Source organism: Pinus tabuliformis, chromosome 2_1 (genome assembly GCF_031772625.1).
Source record: "Pinus tabuliformis cultivar Carrire ecotype Pingquan chromosome 2_1, CPIR1, whole genome shotgun sequence".
Taxonomy (NCBI): Eukaryota; Viridiplantae; Streptophyta; class Pinopsida; order Pinales; family Pinaceae; genus Pinus; species Pinus tabuliformis.
The window spans coordinates 569,821,717-569,830,602 of NC_142299.1; positions in this window are offsets into that span (position 1 = coordinate 569,821,717).

Here is an 8,886-nt window from a genome sequence, read left to right on the forward strand (position 1 = left end):
AAAACATAGGAATGTGAGAAAAGTATTCAAAGTCATTTTTATACAATGAAGAGGATGTACAACTTTTATTATGGCATCAGGAAGGTTGAGATGAACCACACATCTTTCATCTCAAAAATGTTGCAGTAGCACATAGCTAGTAATGTCATAAGAACCTTTGTCAATTTAAGATGACCTATAACCCCCTTTCTTATATGATTAAATGAAATTTGTGGATTTTTGAGAACTACAAAGGTTGAAATGAACCACACACCCTTCATCTTAAAAATGTCATATTAGCACATAGCCAATAATGTCATAAGAACCTTTGTCAATTTAAGATAACCTATAACCCGCTTTCCTATATGATTAAATGGAAATTGTTGGTTTTTAAGAACCACAAAACCCTTGAGAAATGGAAATTGTTGGAAATTGTTGGTTTTTTTGAGAACTACAAAGGTTGAAATGAACCACACACCCCGCATCTTAAAAATGTCATATTAGCACATAGCCAATAATGTCATAAGAACCTTTGTCAATGTAAGATAACCTATAACCCGCTTTCCTATATGATTAAATGGAAATTGTTGGTTTTTAAGAACCACAAAACCCTTGTATAAGAAATCAAAATATGGTTAAGGATTTGTGAAATAACAAAAGCAATAATTGTGCAAAAAGATGCAAGACCACAACAACATTAAGACACAATCTCAAGAACACAAAAGTTACAAATATGGAAAATATGTGAAAGTAAGTCAACCCTACTATATAAAGTCATTAACTTGATAACAAGGACTGCAATATAAAGTCACGGAACAAAGAGTATGCAATTAATGCTCTAGATTAAAATATTTACATCTTCTCATTAAGATGGCATACACATTTCATATTGTATTATTTTATAAATGATAGTTTTGCAATAATATGTATGGTAAAATATTAAAAATGAAATGTGAAAAATACTTTCAATGCATTAGAGGAATACATTCACACTATCTAAAATTAAACAACTTGCATCTTATCAAAATGACATTTAAAACCCATGTTGTATTAATAAATAGCTTTGCAATAATATACATATCAAATATCAAATGTGAAAAATACTTGCAATGCATTACAAGAATACATTGTTTAGTAAAATCATTGAGCATTATAACTTTTTTATATGTTGAGATTATGTTATTGGTGTTTCTAGTAGGTCGATACCTACAACTATTTGTAAAAGAAGTTTTGTGGTTTTCTCCTAAAAAAATTTACACGTTAATCTTGTGTTCCATGTTTTATAGCTGATAGATCTCATATGTGATTTTTTAATACTATTGATGAATGTTTAAATAAGTAAAAATTGTCTTATTCAACCACAACCCCTCCCCGCTCATTATAAATGTGTGCTCAACAAAAACCTTGGTTTCACTATTTTTGTGACTCAAAATGAGAGGAAACCAAGTTGTCCTTACTTGTATGAGTCAGCATTTTGGGAAGGCACATTTAAAATTGATGCAACTGTTGAGCATGTGTACTCATCAAAGTCCAATAAAATGAATATTTTTCATATAATACGCTTAGTTATGATTGAGTAATACATGATTCAACATAAATGTATCACTTCGAAATATTTTTTGGCATTCTCCTACAATCCCATTTGGTTTGACCTTTTAAATCCATAGGAAGGAGATGAGACGGAAACAAAGATAAAGTTTGAGGTGTGAGTTTTATAAAGAAATTAAAACAAAGTCATGAGAAAATGCAATAAAAAATTTGCAAAGCATGATCAAAATAGTATTTAATAGACATTTAATGTTGGAGACTCAATGCCACTATGTTTATCCAAACAAAGGTTTAAAAGCCCCTAAAATAGGTTAAGCCTATTAAATATGGTATTGTTAAAATATGAGAGAAAGTTGGAGAAAAGTATTTGAAGCTGGATTAGAAGCCATTTATAGGACTTACATGCATGTCAATTTGACATTGTTTCAAATTATTTGAACCATTCTAATTCTATGAAAATAGAACCCAAATGTGATAAACCTCGCATTTGATCTAATACCTAATTGGGAAATAACTCATATTCCAAATTTGAAAATCATTATCAACCATTTAAATAGGGTGAATCCTAACACAAATGAGCTTGAAAATGGACTCCATCATTTGATATTGATGTCATATTAAAAGACTACGTGAATTCTAAGCATTTGGTCATTTTCTTTCTAAAATTGGATGTTTTTGTACCACCACATTTGTATATAGTAAAGTACATTTAAATTGATGATAGTTTACTTTCTCTTTAATTTTGCAAAGAAGAGAAAGTCATTGAGCTTCCAGCATCCTTAGATTCTTTCATGTGCATTGGTTTGGCTCCCTTCATGTAGTAGAACTAGTAGAACTAACATGACAAGTAAATGCCTTTTAGAGATCTTCTAACGTGAATTTTATTTCTTAAACATAATTTAAGTGTTGGCATAGGATTAACAATTTTGGAGAATATAATGTACATTTAATGATAATTTTGTTGGATTATTGAATCTCGTGCTGAAGCATTTTATATATTGAATCTTTCTAAATAAAAAAGTAAATATAAAATTTTAATATTCAGATATTTGATTTGGAAATCATTGGGTAGCAAAAATACATATGTAGCGCAAAGCTACAAACCATTAAGATAGAGATGCCAATTATTTACAACAAGGAAGGTGTTTAAACTATTAAATATAAATTGAAATTAGTCACTTAGAACATAAGAGATTTTATACTTGCCAACAACATATGATATTTTATTTATTTTATTGATAATTATAAACCTAATAACTTCGTGAATGCAAGGCATTGCAAAATATTTAATGTGGTAATTGAAAAAGATGTGCTAATTTTTTTGTTGCAAACTTAAACAATTTGGAAATTTCATATACAATTCCCATTGATGAGAGTTGAATTTGTCACTCCTAATCACCCTTTTATCACCATTTTTCTTATAAAAATCGCTTGTTTCATCCATTCATATTCCATGTATTCATCATATTTAGAGTGATTGGATTTATTGGTAATGAACAAGTTTTTTTATAATAAGTTAAAAATTTCGCATTCTCATGAATGTTGGTTGGTTACGAGTTTGAAGGTATTAATTTGGGGATACCAATTTGAGAGCATTTCAATCATGGTTACATTAGAGGAATTTTGAGGTCTAAAATGAGCTTCCTAAGGAAATTATAAAATACTAGTGGAAATAATAAAATAAGATTAAATTACATCATCAAATTTTAGAGGGAAAAAAATAAAAAAATTGTAAACTCCTATTTTTAACTTATCTCACTATGGGTTTACTCAAATCTCGAGAGGCAACACTCGTTGGATGCATAATTTGATTCTTCATCAAGGAGTACCCACGTTGCATACTTTCTATGGACCTTGCTACATGAAAAATGAGAAATACATGAAAAGCGTGATTACAATCACAATTTTTCATGTATTTCTCATTTTTCGTGTAGCAGGGTCCATTGAAAGTATGCAACATGGGTACTCCTTGGATGAGGAATTAAATTTTGCATCCAACGAGTGCTCCTACTTGAAATCTGAGTAAAACCTTAGGGAGATAAGTTGAAAAAATAGTTTTATTATTTTTTAATCTTTTGACTTTTTTACTCTAAAAATGGTGAATCATCCCCCATGGTTGACATCATCATCTTGAATCCTATTGGTTCTTATAAAATTTATTTTAATTGTGCATTTTTCTTAGGAGGCCCATTTTAGACCTCAAAATTCCCCTAATGGAAAATGAATTAAAAAGATCTTATGAGTTAAGAGTTGTATAAAACTAGGAATTTATTGCATCCATAGCCAAACTATATTAAAGAAATTCCCAAGGAACATAGGAGAATAATATATTGAAGACTTTACAAATGTCATAAACAACTACAAATTTGTAGTCTTATCAACATGCCAAAAAGATGGAAAAAATTGGATGCAAGCTTAAGGCGAAGAACTCATTCACTTTCAAATATTCATGTGATTGGTCTTAAATTTAAACATCCTCTAATACATGTATCCCATTCTAGATTATCGAGAAAATTTGACAACGAACAAAGAAAGAGAGGAGAAAATAGGAAATGAATGAGATACTCGCAAGATTCTATGCATTAGAAACCAACACATGTACTTCCTTTTGACTTCAGGATTGTCTGTGAAGAACAACATACTCAAGTCATCTCATTCAATTTTGATTAGTTACACAGAGGATGTGCAAAGGATTAAGTGGGGAGATAAGGATGAGGACCAAATTTGTAACTTCTAATTACCCTTTTATCACCATTTTTCTTATAAAAACACTTATTTCTTTCATTTTCATTCATTCTTATTCCACTTATTCATCATAATTAGAGTGATTGGATTTAGTGGTAATGAACAAGTTTTTTCATAATAATTTCACAATTTTGTGTGTTTAATTTCACAATTGTGTGTGTTCTAGTCAATGTTCGTTTGTTATGAGTTTGTAAGTATCAAGACAGGTACGCCATTTTATGATTTCAATTGTGGAAAGAACAATCATAAAAATCTTCAACAACAGTTATAAAGCTAAACAAATCTCTTGAATGGTACCAATGCTAAGGATTTTCTCTAAAACATTAAAATTCGTATCAATATGTACAACCATATTACAGGGATTCTTTGTAGCCAAAATCATTTTAAAAAAACGAAACCATTGTTGTAAAAACTTTTTTCAACATCAACGCACTTTTCCTTGTGTAAATATCTACTTTTTATTATTTTTACTACTTTTGTTGTCCACTCAACTTTACAATTTTGTCTCAACCCTTCAGGCCATTCATCCCACGAGATTTGAAAATAGATTGAAGAATGGCAATTTAGGAAAAGTAGTTAAGTTGGTTTTTGCTTTCGATAAGTTTTGAGATATCTAATTGCTATAACTGAAAACAGTGGCCTCTTTATTCTTTGTTCTTACGAGTGTGTAAGACGTGCAATCATGTTTTCAACTGTTTTTTTTGTCTTATGAGTGTATAAGACATGCAATTCATCAGCAAACTATGGAGCAAGGGTCACTCTATAGTAGAATAGTAGGGGTTGTTTTGTTGGTATATATTTTTACATTTTTTTGTAATAATTTCTTTTACTGCATATATTTACTTATTTTACATAGAAATCATTTTTATATATGTTTCACGCCATTTATTTTTTTAACAATAATATTTTTTTCTTTACATTTTTACTCTTAATGCAAAAAATCATTTCTATATATGTTTCACGGCATTTTTTTTTAACAACATGCTACCTTTTTTTCTTTACATGTTTACTCTTAATCAGTTGTAGTTGCATTTTATTATCATAGCAATTTTGTTCTCAAACATATTTTGTCCATTTTCTTGGTGCAAGAAATCATTTCTATATATTTTTCACATCATTTATTTTTTAACAACATGCTGCTTTTTTCTTTGTATTTTTACTCTTAATCAGTTGTAGTTGTATTTTATTATGCAATTGTCTATAATGCGACTTTTTAGAAGCTTTTCCGGTGGGTTTTTCCGGTCAAAATCGGCAGCAATTTATTGGAATCGCAAGTTTGATAGCTAGTTTCTGCACAATCAAAGCGTCCCAGTGGTTTTCCAAGGTGTTGAATCCAAATATGCAGTTAAAAAACCATTTTAAATAATACAAATCAAGATTTAACCTCATTTTTTTCCGTTGGATTTCGTCACCGGAATCTCCAAAAAGTCACATTATAGACAACTCCTTTTATTATCGTAGCAATTTTGTTTTTATTTTCCTTCAACGCAATAGATAATTAGTTTTGTTGATAGTTTTATTTGTTGTTAGTTAGTTTTGTTGATATTTAGTTTTCTTTGTTGTTAGTTTTGTTGATAGTTAATTTCCTTTGCTAATTAGGTAGCACTGTTGTAGTTAATTTTGTTTTGTTTTACTTTTGTGCTTAGATGGGAAATAATTTGGAATTTCAGCTATAAAGATTTATAAAATATTTCTTGTAATTATTTGTAAATAATTGTAACTAGTTTTGTCAGAGTCTCTAGCTAGGGAATGCATGAAGGCCAAAATGCATATATTTTGTTGACTATTTTGTAAAATACAACAACCCCTGATTGATAATAAAGTAAGGCTTATATGAGAACATTGCAGAAGCTTGTCATAGGACCCAAAGCACCTATAGTTTTCCATAAGGGGACTAAAAGGGAACATGACTTTCAATTGTGAGACTTGCAAGGCCCCTACAACCTTCATTTGTGGAATTCATAAAGGTTCCACAAACCCTATTTTCAAAATTGAAGGACCAATCCATTGCATTTTTAGAGCCAAAGGATTTGTAACTTTCATGCATGAGACTCTAAAAGGTTATACTGCCCTTCTCTTTAGGATTCAAAATGGAACTGTAAGCTCAAAGGAATGATAGATTTCATTTGCAAGCCATAAACATCATTTGCATGACTTTGAAAGGACCCTCAAGCTGCCATTTGTAATCTTAGAGGACCCACATCTCACATTTACGAGATACCTTAAAAAATATGGACCACATAGAAGATTTCAGCCAAATTCATTCATTGGAACTTCTCTAGTAGTAGACGTGGTTGGAGCTTAGCCTTTCACCCCATTTGGAGTTGGATTATTCAATGTTGGTGTATTGTTGAATTTTGTCAATACCAAATAATTAATAGGAAGAAGATGTTTTTTTAAAAGATCTACAAGGCTCCAATCCTAGACCATCATTAGATTGAAGGATATTATCACACTAAAAATCTTTTCTTTCCTTCGTCAAGTCTTTTCAAGAGATTCAAAGGCTCATCCATTCTAAGGAGAAGTTCAAAATGAATATTTCGATGCAAAGCCAAATTTAAAAGAATTGGTGTTGGTATTTTGGTAAGCCTAATTAAAGTTAGGCTTCAGTGAAATCATATTCTTTGTTGGATAAAAACATCATTTCAGTCCAACTTTGAACACTAGGGCTTCCTCATTAATGCTAGAGGTTAGATGAATTCAAAGACTTCATTGTGTATACCATTTTCATTTATCTTATAAGTTGTGATTTTTTGCTAGTTGGACTACTAACAAACTCTTGGTTGTATGATCTATAGCTAATTTCCTATGATTACTTGATTACTCAAGGTTGTTAACAAGAAGTTCAAGTGCAAGCTCCTTCGATCTTCCAATGGAATATATGTAGAGGGTGGGTTTGTCGAGTTACTCGACAAAATTAGTTCTTTTTGTTTTCACAAGCCTTTGGAATTGCTTGAGTCTCTTTGTACTATTTTTTTTCCTGAAAACTATGAAGTATCTTTGTGACAATGGAGCAAGCATTCTGCGCTCATTCCACTAGATTTGGCGGGAAGGTATTCATTCAACTCTATGCTAATGGTTATCTTTTTATTAGAAATTTCAATCTTGTCATGTTTTAACTGACTTAGATCTGGTCTCAATTTTGGTATCATTGAGGTGATGCTTTGATTTCTTTATATTCTTTGTGCATATTTATTGTGCTCTCTCTACATATCTTTGTAGATACTTTATGTTAATAAAAAAATATTTCTTCCATAAGTAGAAATACAATTAATAAGTAATTGATCAAATAACTCATAAGAAACTAATTTATATTTCATTTGTTAATTTATATACAATGTGCTTTCATCAAATTGAAGGCATGAGATTCAATTATCTTTAACAAATCGCTAAAAAAAACATATATCTAAAACACAATTTGTCTTCAAACTTTTAAAACAAACAAATAATCCTAGATTATAGATTTTTACTCCCATACCTATTGATAGGTTTATGTATTCTTCCATGAAATACAAGAATCCAATACATTCCAATATAGTTGATCATGTTCATGTTTGTATCCATATAATATATAGCCAAGTTCAAGTATTTTAAATATATTTTTCACTTTTGGAACAAATAATCATAGATCATAGATTCAACTTCCATATCTATGTAACGGGTTAATGTATTCTTCCCTGAAATACAACAAATCATAACACTCCAATATAGTTCATGTTCGTATCCACACAATATGAAGCCAAGTTCAAGTGTTAGAAGTATATTTTCCACTTTTTCCTAAGTTCAAACAATGAACAATGGGCATAACAATTATATATTGAACACCATATCAACCTTTGAACATATAAACTAGCATCTCATGTCAGGTGTAAAGTTATCAGAACCAGCGCAGGAAAAGCCAAAATCTCAAACCAAGCCAGGAACCACGCTAAAATTGGGAGAAAAATCTGTCTAATATAAAATGCATAAAATATTCAAATATATATATATATATATACCAAAATACATCAATGTTGAGGTTCTAAATGACCTCTAGAACCAAAAAAAATAATCATACTACAACACATCATCAAAATCATTCATTAGACCAAGATTATAATCTTCACAAAGCAATCATAGGGATTTACATTCTACAATCCCAAATTCCATGAGACATGTAGATGACCAAGGTTGCATTGCCCTATTTTATATAGCTCTAAAATGTCAAAACAATGAAAAACCATAAGCTTTGTTGAAACTAGATAAAAACTTCAATTTCTACTTTCCCCATGTGAGGTACTATGAATCGGAGCATTACCAAACGTCTTTAAATAGGACCACATTTCTAACCTTTTTAAGTTAATAGAGATCTTTATTTTATATTTATACTTAAAGCTAATGCAAGTAAATTATAAAGTAATTATAAAAATTAACTCTAAAAAATTATAGTAAAAGTTAGAAATAGAAATTAACATGAGGGGTTAGCTCAACTTGTTGTTGCCTGACTTGTTGTTTGTTGAGTATATTGTCATTGATTTCAAAGTGAGTGCAGATGCAAGAAGGTGCAAGATATAGAGTGAAAATATCATCATTGATGTCAAGGTTTGGAGGCCATTGATGTGATGGTGTCCATAG